The 14178-nt window shown below is 40.7% G+C and overlaps 1 protein-coding gene across 1 annotated transcript in view; it reads left to right on the top strand.

The window, feature by feature from the left end:
• Window positions 1-14178, top strand: part of LOC122794104 — a 1019538-nt gene that overhangs the window by 265705 nt on the left and 739655 nt on the right. The window lies entirely within an intron of this gene.

The following is a 14178-nucleotide window of genomic DNA, read 5'->3' as shown; positions in this document are numbered from 1 at the left end:
TAAATTTGAGATTTCCTTATTTTATTTACTAATTTCTATAAATTTAAAGCAAATAGCAAAACAGAAAGAGGACATCCTCTCTGTTTCCTCTGTTCAGACACAGCCTATTGGAAAGCAACCCTTGCAACTTAGCTGTTGCCTCTGACCATCTTCATATATCCTTCTTATTAGCCCTATTATTCTATTAAGGAGCAGAGGTGCCCAGCTCATAAAAATCCAGCTTACTCATAGGTTCATAGATTAGTACTAGGCTAACTATCCTTGTAAGCCATTTTAAGCCTAGCCAATTATCCCTTGTAAGACTCAAACCCTGTAACTTGTGTTTGTAAGTCAAATACCTTAACCATTAGGCCACCCTCCAAACCATTTGGTTCAGTGTTCTCTCTCTGTCTTTCTCTGTGCACCAATACCCATAAACAATAGCAACATTTTCACACTTGCTGTTTCACTCCCTAGTTGGCATAATGGTTAGGGTCTTTGCCTGTCGTACACAAGGTACAAACTTCTTTCCTGACCTCTGGCCAATGACTGTTTGGAGCTTGCATGTTGTCCCTGTATCTCTGTGAGGTTGCTCCCACCTTTGAAAAAAACATTCTGAGTGTTTCCATCACAAACTCACCAAACAATGGAGCTGTGGACTGCAACACAGACTCTACATTGTGCTTTATAGGGCAAAGAATTGTATAAACCAACCACTTTTGGCATATACTTCAGTGCACAGTATCTTCATGATAGGAACACACATATTACGAACTGTGCACTGTGGCAGTCCTAGCCACTCGATGGTGACAAATATGTCTCTAGGTGATTCAGCCATGTCGACTAGTATCACCAAATGGGCATGGTATTTGCCAGTAATAAGTGAGTTGAGGAACTGGACTACTCCAATCTATACTTGGGACTCATGCTAATGGTGGGGTGGGTGTATATGCTCCTACTGGCCAATGTCTTCCTGGCATAAAGCCTAGCAGACCTGAGTTATTAAGCTACTGGCCAGCCTGTGTCCAGTTACCCAGCTTTGGTTACATGAGACAGCTCTGCTGAGTGAAAACTGGATGCAAAGCCAATCAACCTGCTAAACATGAACTATGCTAAATGTAGGTTCACTGACAACAAGCATCCTGGAAGTGACTGACATGTAAGGAGGAGGCTGAACATCTTATATATTCATACGTGACTTATAAAGTTTTATGAGTGGATATTAAGTGCTATCTATATTCTTTTCTATAACTTTTTCAAAGTATATAAATATCTGTACAAGTTTAAATGTGCTTGCTTATAATTATTTTAACTTTATATTCTGAAATGTGAAATTTCAAACATAGCATCTTACCTAAGTAAACAAAACTACAATTGACTAACCTTACCATTTCAGTTTTTGTGCTATAAAGCACATATATTGATAATGGGCTGCCCACGTCAATGAATGAATGAATGCTAGCAGGTCATAGGGAAAGTATATGAAGCATAAGGAGTATATCAAAGATGTGATAAAATGCAGGAGGCCAAGCCATATGTCACTGAACATGCAGGAAAGACGATGGTACCAAAATACAGCCCACTGACTGAAATAGTTGCTGACCTATAGCAACTAACATGCCATGCAGGTGCAGCTGTGCAAATGTATCTCTCTCTCTCGATATATATATATATATATATATATATATATATATATATATGTGTGTGTGTGTGTGTGTGTGTGTGTGTGTGTGTATGTATATATGTGTGTATGTATACACACACACACACATATATATATATATATATATATATATATATATGTGTGTGTGTGTGTGTGTGTGTGTGTGTGTGTGTGTGTGTGTGTGTGTGTGTATGTATATATATATATATATATATATATATATATATATGTGTGTGTGTATATACACACATACATATATATGTATATATCTATATATCTATATCTAAGCTATCTATAAATAAATATATATATTATATATCTATATAAAATTAATCGATTAAAAACGAATGAAGAGAAGAAAATTTAATTTAGAAATGAACTTTGCGACAATAACAGCATTCAAAGAATAGTAAATCACACCAACAATTCTTATAGTACTTTAGCGCTTTCGTCTTATTTATTATCAAGACTTCTTCAGAAAGACATGTTTCATAACTGTGAGTAACTTTTTTCACTTTGTTTAAATATATTAGTTCTAGCAGTCCATTTAAATTAACAACAGTTCATTTCCAATAGTAAAGTGTGAACAGGCAAGGTGCTGTGTGCATTTTCATTAACATAACAATCGCAGTTACATAAGGTAAATTGGTCAGACAGTAATAGCCATGTGGTGCTGTGTGCAAATGGTGCCATGTGCAAAATAAAAAGTGGGGGGGGGATGAGAGTCATGCTGTGATAATTCTAATCTTAACCCCCAGATTTGTTCATCCCCAATGGGACAACCCGGAAATTAGGTATAGTTTCTTTGCATAACTTATTAGTCCGTGCCTCCAAAGGTAAGCAAAGAAGGGCACGGACGAAGGTGGAGGAGTCAGGTGGAGAGTCCTATTATGCTTGGGTATCAGTGTGTGCATGGAGAGAAATGTGTGGTTATGCCATCGGATGGGGGAGTGGGAGGAATGGGGTGTGGACTTGAGGAGGGGATGTTTGGGGCCACCCAGGACATGGAGTGTGGAGCCAGGTTTGATGGGTAGGAGAATATGTATAATAGAGAGTCCCAGAAGACTGGGTCAGTGCGGATGGTACAACCTGTAGGCTGGTTTGGATGGTACCACCCCTTGAATGGCTGAGTGAGAAGTGAGACCAAGGGGTGAGGGGGTTGGCGGGGGCTAGTCTGGTGACTGGGAGCGTGTGTGTAGGGGGGACAAACGTCAGAGGGAGAGGAAACACATTATATTCACTTGCACTGTTGTAAATCCAAAAACACATTCAATCCCCTTGAACAATTGTTCCAACCTTATCACATTTCAATCTCTATACCTTCTAAGCGCACATTTGATGTACAGGCTTACACTGAGTAAAGGAGAGAGGAAACACATTAGGTCCACTTGCACAATTGTCAAACTTTCAACCCCTATCACATTTCAATCTCTATACCATTTAAGTGCACATTTAATATTCAGGCTTTTGTTGAGACCTGGATCAACATCAGCTCTCATTTCCATCTGCCATTTTAATTCCCAGACTTGCAGGAATGTGTTCATGTCCCCTACAAACTCTGTTATTTTTTTCCAGTGCAGTGAATTTGAATCCTGTGATGTTTGGGCAAAGAGCGCTGTGTTTAGCCAAGGCATTCAAACTGTCCTGCTTGCATATTGTTGTTGTGTGTTCTTTAATATGGTTACTCAGCTTTCTGTTTTTTTGCCAATATAGAAATTCCCACAATGCTCACAGAAAGCACAGTAGACCACGTTTTTTGTCTTGCAATCATAGTGGTCATGTAGACGGACAGTTCTGTTGCAGTGCGGGAAGGTGATGTTGTTGCCTTCTCGTATGTGTACACAGGTGAAACACTTGCTACAGTCTGACATTCCAGGTTCTGTTGATACTTCCTTCTGTGGGGCTGGGCTTTTATTCCTCTCAAACGGACCACCAAAAGAAGAGGTTTGTTTGAAACAGAAAATAACCAGATCCAGACTCATTTTTAGGGATGAGGTTTTCATCAAGGAAGATTTTTACCTCAGAAACTTGTTCTTAGAAAGGAAATACCCAGAGTACTTAGTGGACAACCTGTTCCAAGAGATCATACAGCACAGACACTCCAGGTACCCACCAATCCTGGAAAAGGGATTCACAACAAGGGCAGGGAACGGACCAAACAAAAAGGACTGGGTGGCGAGTTTCCCTCTTCCAATGTCCACAGATATATTCAGAATCAGAGGGATCCTCACCAACAATTGGGACATCTTGGAAGGAGAAAAAGGTCTGACAAAGTTACTTGGGACATCCCTGAACTTCTGTTTCAAATGAACCTCTACTTTTGGTGGTGCATTAGAGAGGAATAAAACCCTATCCCCACAGAAGGAAGTATCGACAGAACCTGGAATGTCTGACTGCGGCAAATGCAGGTTTTAAGGCAGGGGAGCTTGAAAGAGACAGGAATTAGCCCAAAATGGCCAATAAACTACTAGTTTCTGGGCTGACACCACTCATCCAGGGACAGATAGGCTGCTCAAAGTGCCCCATTCTCACTGGTGAACAGAGAAGCTTTCTCCTATCCAAGTAAGGATATGGGCAACACAGCAAAACCTGAAATCTGGACTACTCTAGTTTAGAAAAGGCGGGAAACAAGGATATATATATTTTTTTTTTTTTTGGCAGAGCAATAGCAACTTACACAAGAAACACTGTAAATGCTTTAAACAGACTAAATACTGTTGTTCTGCAAAAAAAAAAAAAATGTGAATGACCTGAGACTTACCTCCCTGGACTACATGAAAAGAGACATAGAGGAGCTCTCTGACCATGTAGCCCAGGCTGGTATGACCCTAACCTTGAGTAGCATCTTGCCCTCACCAAGAATGATGCCACATTATAAACACAAAATGATCAATTTTAACAATTGGCTAAGCTATTGGTGTCATTCAAAGGGGATCCAGTGTCTGTCAGACTGGGATGACATGCTCGGCAAGCCACATTGCTTCGCTAGAGACAGCTTGCACCTGTCACCCTTAGGCTTTCGAATACTGGCTAAGGCTCTTGTCACCCCCATAGTGCCTTGTTTAGGCAAGGCTCAAAAGACAAACCCACCTCCATAGACAACACAAGAAACAAAAAACTAAGGGTAATGCTACTCAATGCCAGAAGTCTAAACCTCAAGATGCACGTACTCGAGGTACTCCTCAATATGGAGAAAATCGATATCTGTGCAGTAACAGAAACCTGGTTCAAGGCTCCAGAGAGCACCCCAGCACTACCAGGATATAACTCATACCATACTTTTCGGGCCCAGAACTCGGACCGAAATACAAAAGGTGGGGGAGTATCCATTTTCATGAAGGATACCCACACCTCCAGGTTAGTGGCACTGCACGAGGCATCGAAGACCATCCATGTGCAACTAACAGTGGGTAAAACTGCTTTTCAGTTTGTAGCTTTCTACAGATCACCCACCTTGTCTCAGGACCCCCACTCAGCATTCCTGAGAACATTGGAGAATATGAAGGTTTCACCTAACACCATGATATTGGGTGATTTCAACTACCCAAACATTGACTGGGAAAACTACTCAAGTCCCAACTCCTTTGCCCAATGGTTCCTGGAGTTTATAAACTCAAACTCTATGGAACAACTGGTCACCACTCCCACAAGAGGGAACAATATATTGGACCTGGTCATCACCAACATGGGGGCTCAATGTTCCACACCAGAAGTAAACCCCTCTTTGGTAAGATCAGGCCATAAACTAATCACACTGGACATCCACATCCCAACCCCACCCCCAGCCAAGGAAACCACTGTGAAAAAATTCTCAAAAGCAAACTTCACACTTCTCAAGACCGAGGTGGAAAGCTTCAAAGCCCCCAGGCTAATGGAAAATGCTGCCCAAACCGCAGAATCCTTTACAAATGTATTCTATGAGCACCTACAGGAATGCATGGATTGAGCCATCCCAAGTAAAACCAAGACTCACTCCTCCAAAAAAGGAGACCAGTCTGTTGGAACCAGCCATAAATAAGCTATACAACAGAAGGAGGACACTATTACATGAGAGAGCAAAATACCAAAAAGGGAAGGCATCCCTGATCAGTATTAGCAAGAAACTACGATCCCTCATAAAATCATCAAAGGCCAGCTTTGAAAGAAAAATCGCCAAAGACACTAAAGATAATCACAAGGCCTTCTTTAGCTATATCAAGAATCTAGGTGGCAACTCTCAGATCTGCTCTGAGCTGGTGCAAAATGGCAAAAAAGACACTGAACCCACTGACATTGCCAACATCCTGGCGGACAGGTTCAATGCAAACTTTACCCCCCTTCCCCCCCAAAAGGGCCAGTGCCTATCCTAGAAGAATGTAGTCCCCCAGACATCACAGACACACAGGTGAAAGCAGCCCTCTCCAAAGCAAAAAATACAGCATCAATGGGACCGGATGGTGTCCCGGGCTGCGTCTTACAAGAGCTCCAAAAAGAACTGAACCCTCACATAAATTCACTGTTCAAACTCAGCCTTACTACAGGATATGTACCCAAAGAATGGCATACAGCAACAGTTATCCTGCTCCACAAAGGTTGAACTACAACGGATCCCAGGAACTATCACCCCATAAGCCTGACTAGCCTGGTCTGCAAGGCTATGGAGCTCATAGGTTCATAGGTTCATAGGTTTATACTAGGCTATCTGCCCTAAGGCATTTATAAGCCTAGCCCAAATTTTTGTGGCTTACGCCACCCCTTATATGAAAAAATACTGTGCCCATTAGTTTGTTGTGCCTCTGTCCAGCAGTGACACAGAGATGATTCCCGGGGTAAACCTATGATCTCCCATCCACAGGTCAAGATTTCTCTTGAACAGAGCCAGCGAGGTGCTCTGCCTCACATGGACCGGGATTTTATTCCACAGCATAGGGAGGCTCTGAGTGATAAATCTATCCCTCCAGCACGTCCTATTTATGTCCGTGCTAAGGTTTAAGTCGCTTGCTCTAGTGGTTTTGGTGGATTTGGATTTTTTGAGGTGGAGCATGTCCATTAATTTTGGGTTGGACATGGCCTTGTATGTCAGGCACATGTCACCTCTGAGCAGACGGTATGCGACTGAATAGAGCTGGAGTTTCTTCAATCTGGCAGCATATGACAGATTTTGGAGTCCCTTTATCCTTTTGGTGAGGAACTTTTGGGGTCTCTCCAATTGCTGCAGATGTCGGATGTCAACATCATGGATCTCATAGACAAAGATATTGGGAACCTCCAGACATTGGACTCTACCCAATTTGGCTTTGTTAAAGGCAGATGTTGCCTCTTAAACCTAGTTGACTTCTTTAAAACTTTTACCAAGGCCATAGATGAGGGAAAGGTAGTCCACACAGCCTACCTGGACCTCGCAAAGGCCTTCGACACAATACCCCACTCTGGCATTATAAATAAGCTTACCAGCTTGAATATCAACCCCTGTATCATGAGATGGGTTGCAAACTGGCTCAGGGATAGAACTCACATGGTCAGAGTTGCAGGGCCAATGTCCGACTCCAAACCAGTTACAAGTGGCATCCCACAGGGCTCAGTCCTGGGACCCATCTTGTTCGGTATATACTTCTCTGAGGTACAGGCAAGCATGGAAGGATTGTGGCTGACCAAGTTTGCAGATGATTGCAAACTGGGAACAATAATCAACTCTCCGGCTGACACAAGCATCCTCCAGAAGGATCTTACAGAGACGGATACCTGGTGTCAGAACCATGGCCTCAAGCTAAATGCCAAAAAGTGCATAGTCATCCCCTTTGGGAAAAACAAAGTGCCCACAAACTACCACATAGGTGGTAATCCACTAAGTACAGAAGATGTAATTAGGGATCTGGGGACCCAAGTAGATAGTAACCTCTCCTTTGATAATCACATTGCCAAAGTGGTTAGAAAAACCTTCTATATAACCCACCTAATCACGAAAGGGTTCACATTTAGATCAAGAGATGTCATTGTGCCCCTCTACTCATTGCTCATCATGCCCATAATTGAGTACAATGCCCCATTTGGGATGTACCTTACCGACACCTGCAACAACTGGAGAGACCTCAAAAGTACCTCACCAAGAGGATCGTGGGCCTCAAACAGATGCCCTATGCAGCTTGACTAAAGAAACTCCAGCTCTATTCAGTTGCTTACCGCCTACTTAGAGGTGATCTCTGCCTGACGTACTAGGCCATGTCTAACCCAGAATTAATGGACATGCTCCACCTCAAGAAAACCAAATCCCTTAGAGCTACACACTCCAGGGATTTAAACATCAGCACAACAATAAATAGGACATGTTGGAGGGATAGATTCATATCCCAGAGGCTTCCCTCACTCTGGAATAGAATCCCAATCAATGTTAGGCAGAGCCCCTCACTGACCCTCTTCAAGAGAAATCTTGATGAGTGAAAGGGAAATCATAAATTTACTCCTGGGATCACTTCTATGACCCTGCTGGACAGAGGCTCAGGAATCTAATCTAAAAGGGAGGCGAAAGCCAACACATTATGGCTAGGCTTATAAATGCCCTACGGCAGATAGCCTAGTACCTACCTATGAACCTATGAACTAATTTTGCCACCACAGCAGGCTGCTAAAGTGCCTCATCCAGAGATGGGTGATTCTGCTGAGGCATTATATAGTTACTCAGATCATTTATCTTTTTCCCTGGCTCCCTCTGGTGTAGTCCCTAAAGTAACTGTGGACCTGGGCTAAGACATATCCTCTGAGGATTCCAGAATACCCTTGGTGAGCAAGGGAGAATAATTCTTGATGATCTTGGGAGAAGGGTCAGGGAATGTCACTCTTCCTAGCATGCTAGATTTGCCTATCCCTACAAAGTTTTTTCCTTCAAAAAGTAGATCTGCTTATTCAAAAAGTATTGTCAAAAAGAAACAAAAACTTAGATATTTTTCTGCTGTCTCAGTTACATTGGACAAGAATGATACTTTGGGCTTTGCTCAGGGTTTAGTTTATGCCCATGACCCTTCCTATTTGGCTGTTTCTGGTAAAAGTAAAAGAGACTCTTTATTTTTGGAAGAGGTTCAAGGTTTTGAACCACAAAATGATTGTGAAGGAACAGATTCTATTTTATATCCTCATATTTCTGATTCAGATTTTGAGGAGTGTGTGGCCTTGACCAGTCTCTTTAAAGGATTCTTTTTCTCTATAACTATTTCTGGAATGAATCATTTGTTTCAGTGGGGACATAATAATATTCCAGTCTCTAAAGAAGTATTATGATGTATTTTAATAGGAATTTCCAGAATCTATCAAATTCCTCATGTTGTTTTAGCATTGGTGGCTGTTTTTGTCACAGCCTACAATTTGCCAATCTGCTGCCTCAAGAAAGCAGGTACACTGTATAAAGTTCTTAGTCTTGTTAAGTTTTTATGTTTTCATCCCAGAGCAGACTCAGCAGCTATTGTTTTAGCGAATCCAGCTGCTGTTAAACATTGAGTTAATACCAATCCCTCTCCTTTTCACAACATTGGGAAAACTTTTAATAAGCTTGGGAAAAGGTGTATTCTTCTGCACCACTTGTTTTTGGAATTCTTGACAGTCAAGCTCATATGCTTAAGTCTATGCTGACCTATTTCTAGAATATGAGGAGTGTTGTGACATCTGTTTCCTCTTCTAAGTAAAAATCTGCTATGTGTATTTCAGTTGCTTCTTTGTTTCAAGTGGTTATTCACTGTTTGACATGTGTTCATGATTCTGCTGATGGCACTTCCTAGCTGTTGTCACTGGAACTGTTATGGCAAGGTTTGCCCAATGGCATTCTCAAAACATTCCAGAAGATGTCAAAAATGACATTTTTAATTTTCCTTGAATAGAAAATTAGTTTTTGGACCATCTGCTGCAGATGTCCTTGAAAGTATGATAAGAGCTTAAGTTGATTCAAGTGATCTGCTCAGATTTTCCACCTGTCCTTCTCTAAATTTATTTTGATGTTTAATGCTACCCATACAGCCTCCTTGAAAAAGCAAAATAAACAGACCAAGGAAGTTGCTGGTAAGTTAACTCTTAAAAAAGTCAGTGACAGGGAGATTCCAAAAATAAAGGAGAAGCCCTCCCCATAACTAAGCACAGTCTAATATGTATGCGTGATTAAATACAAGACTCCCTCCCCCTTCCCACGCTGCCAACCCTTATTCCTTTCAGAAAGATGAAACCTCCATTTCTCTCTTTGGCAACAGATAGTTTCAGACAAATGGGCTGTGACAGTAATCCATCAAGGTAACAGATGTCAGTGGGAACGCCCCCTTCTTTTTGAGATATTCTGTCTCAACCACCAGACCTAGCTCTTCTTTTCCGTCCTGTCATTCAGCATATGCTGTGTCATAGGGTAATAGAAGCGGTCTCTCCTAGGTTAGGAGAAGGGTTTAATTTGAGAATATTATTGATACCAAAGAAAGAGGATTATTGGAGACGAGTTCAGGATCTTTCCTTTCTGAACCTGTTTGTGATATTGCCTAAGTTCAAACTGTTATCCCTTCATAACTTTTTACCCCTAATTCTCCATTTGAGTTTTCTGCTGACCTTAGATTTAATGATGCATATCATCACATTCCTATAAATCCACATTTCAGAAATTTCCAGAGGTTGTCTGTGCCTAGATCACATTATCAGTTTTTTTCATTACACTTTCGTCTGGCTACTGCTCCAAGGGTATTCACTAAGTATCTAGCTCCTGTGATAGCCCACTGCAGACTGCAACGTATTCACGTTTACCTTATTTAGATGACTTATCTTTGTCAACTAAGGGGGGGGGGGTCTTCCAAGATTTGATCTAACTGTAGGAAACACCTCTTTTTCAGTGTCAAGAATCTCTTACATGGGTAAGGAAACTCCTGCAGATACTGGGATTCCAGGAGAATATACAGAAATCTTATCTAACTCCTTCTCACAGGATTATTTCCTGGTGTGTCTCCTAAGCACTTCTTCAAACAGGTTTCCTTCCACAGGAAAAAGCATATCTGTGTCGAGGTCTATTCCACACAGACTACTGTTTCAGTAAGGAAATGTCTCAGGATACTAGATCTCATAGCTTCTATGATTATCATGATCCCTCTTGCAAGACTCCACATTAGAAAGTTCATGGTATCTGAAATCTGTATGGTGACATCCCTTGACATCCCAGATTCCCATTTTGGGAAGATGTGAAAAGGGAGATTTTTTGGCAGAGACATCTAATTTTATCAAAATCCAGGTCTCAGGGCCTCCCTCTAAGCTCCAGTACAGTTGGTACAACAGAGACCTCAAACTTTGTTTGAGGAGCAGTTTCAATGGGGATAAAAGTGCAAGGTCACTGGAAGATAAAAACAGACCAAAGCACATAAAATGTAAAAAAGTTGTTGGCATTTTTTAATCTTCCCTACTCTCTCAATCATCTATGGCCCCTGGGACCTCTACAAGTGTTTACAGACAACACTATAGTGATGTGGTACATAAACAAACAAGAGGATCCAGATATTTACCTTTTTGCATACTAGCCAAGGTAGCAAGGGATATAGCATCTGAACAGAATCTCACTCTGCAAGAATTTTACACAATATCAGAGAACAATTCTATAGCAGACAAGCTAAGCAGGACCAGGATATATATACTCACAAATGGAAACTGATTCGGGGGGAGGGGGGTCTTCAAAAAATTGATCTATCTGTGGGAAATACCTCAAATATATATATTTTTAGTCCACTTATAACAATCATTTGGCAAAATTATTTTCCTGGACTCCATGCAAGGTGGCTGGAAGGACAGATGCTTTTTCATTTCCCTGGACAGGAATATTCCTGCATTCATTTCTACCCTTTCCACTAATATCTAGAATTATTCTGTAGATTCAGAAAGTTCCCCCAGAGATCACTGTGACTCCCGCCTGATCTAGGCAGCTCTGATTCTCTTTCTTTTGGAAATGGCCAGTGGCAATTACAACAATCTTCTCTCAGACAGGATCTATTCACACAAGACCATGGGGTGTTTGATGCATCCCAACCGCAAACAACTAAAACTGACTGCCTGGATGATAGAATCGCAATCTCTTTTAGGAACCTTTTTTTCTGAGGATGAGAAGTGGGTATTAAAGAAGGCAAGAAAACCTTCTGCTAGTAAATCATATATTGTTAGATGGAAAAGGTTTTCTAGTCGGTACCAACAAAAGAACCAATACCCATTCAAGGCTAATACTTCTTTGGGTCTGTATTATTTATGTGAGCTGCTATCCTCTCATCTTAATCTTCAACCAAGGGTCATTTGTTGGCCAGTTCAGCATGTTTGCCCATAGATCCCCCTTTCAATGCATTTTCATGTAAAAATATTTTTGAATAGGGTGCTGCATACCAAGCTTCCTTGAAAACAAGTGGTTCCTCCTTAGGGTAGTATTTCCTTGTTAGAAAAACTAACTCTTGCTCCATTTGAACCACCTCATCAGGCTGACCTAAGGCTCTTTTATTACTAATTGACCTCTGCAAGAAGAATGTCTGAGTTGCAAGCTTTTACACCGGCCAACCTTGCCTCATTTTCCCCAGAGATAGAGCTTCTTTAAGAACTCATCCATCCTTTATGTCTAAAGTGGCATCAGAGTTTTCTTTGAGCAAAGCTTTCCATCTCCCTGTTTTTCCAGAACCAAAAAAAAAAAGGGAGAAATGATACTCCATACCTTGGATGTCTCTCTGGGTACTATCTTGGCAGAAAAAAAATCTTTCAGGAGCTCTGATCAGTTGTTAATTTCTTGTGAAGGTAAGAAAGGACAGCTGATGTCAAAATTAACCATTTCCATGTGGTGTCCATATAATTACCTTTTGTTATACCCACCGCAACAAAACCGTCCAAGGCAGGGTCAATGTACATTGTATCAGGTCTTTGGTTTCATCTGTGACTTTTTGGAAAGTGTTGTATTCTAGAAGCAGCAATTTGGTCCTGTGCATGCACTTTTACAAAGCACTAATAACTAGATTCTTTCTGCAGGTCCAAGGCAGGCTTTGCTAGGACCATTCTCCAGGGACTCCTGGACCCTCATTCTTCTTTCTTCTAGTCACTTTAACCTATGGTAATCTATGCATATAGCTAAAGCTACTGCAGCAGTGATCCATATAATGTACATACTATAGCTGTGTAAGTAAACTTAATGTAATAGTAAATGTTCGAATGATCACTGTTGCAATAGTCAGTCCTCCCTCCCATCCCCCTTATTTTCATATGTTTTTGTTGGCAATGTGAGTATCTTTATTTTTGTTTTCCTAGCATTGTCCTTGTCAGGACTTCAGCCTCCCACTCTCTGTTTCCATGACAGCTCTAAAGGGCTTTGTGCCCTTACCTTGACTTCTAAGTCAGCTCAGTTTGATTTGACTAACGGTTTGGGTGCATAGAAAGTGCCCTGAAGCTTAGGAAGGTGGCCAGCTGTAATATCCCTAGCATGATATAACCCACATAGCCGGGGATACTGCAACAGTGATCATTCAAACAACTGCTGTTTTGATAAATTTATTTACACAATTGTACTTTCTTGTATACTGTTTCTGTGTTGGAATTGATCTGAATGTGTTTGTGGTATGATCAACTAAATGAGTCATTTCTTTAGGAATGTACAAATGTGATTCAGACATGTCACCCTCCATCTTTGGTAGGGAGTCCTAATAAATGCACACATTTATTTTATGTTTTTATTAAATTCCTCCTTCAAATATTCAACATCACTTTGACCTATCAGAACCTAGAGTCAGAACATATGGTTTTTGGTGCTAGACATGCAAGACTGCTAACTATGTCAATAGTTTAATGTTTTAACTGTGTCAATAGTTTAATGTTTTAACTCTGTCAATGGTTTATGTGTAAGAACCATGCTAGTTAAGCAGATATATGGCTTGTTATGCATTAAGCAAAGTAAAAACAAAAACTATGCTAGTATTTGACAGGTGGGTGCTGTAGTAGGTTTTTGGCCAAATAATCCTCACCACATGTATTACAATAAAAGAACATAATCTAAAGCAACATATAGATCACCACAGTGCTCTGCCTGTAACCCATCACTTATAACACTAATGACCTCATGAGCTGAAAAGATCTTGCCACAAAATGAATATGAATATTCAGTATAGCCTGGTGTATAATGCCCTGTTAACCATTTCAAACAGAGTGCATAATCCTGCATCAGGTTGCAGAAGAAAATAACAAGATAGCCTTTTTGATGTTTTTGAGGAACTTGTTTTTCTGTTGACATTCATTTCTGTGATCTCTCATATGTTGTATTATGCTGTACGTTTCTAGCATTGTTCATATAGCAGAGTACATTGTAACAAAGTCTGAAAAATATCAGATTTTTCAAGTTTAACTGTATCAGTTCTTATAAAACAAGACTATAAATGGCACATTTATTAAACACGTAAAATAGTAAGTAGAAGCATTCATTTCAACTTCTTCAAATTCTTACTAATAAAATCATACTGCTGTTATAACAGTATTATCGTTTTTAGGAATAAAGTGATACTGAGCTGTTTATTTCCTGCATGCAGTGCCATTATTCATCT

The sequence above is a fragment of the Protopterus annectens genome, chromosome 2.part1, assembly GCF_019279795.1.
Source record: "Protopterus annectens isolate FY-2018-M chromosome 2.part1, PAN1.0, whole genome shotgun sequence".
Classification (NCBI taxonomy): domain Eukaryota; kingdom Metazoa; phylum Chordata; order Ceratodontiformes; family Protopteridae; genus Protopterus; species Protopterus annectens.
This window is presented reverse-complemented; position numbering and strand designations above follow the sequence as displayed.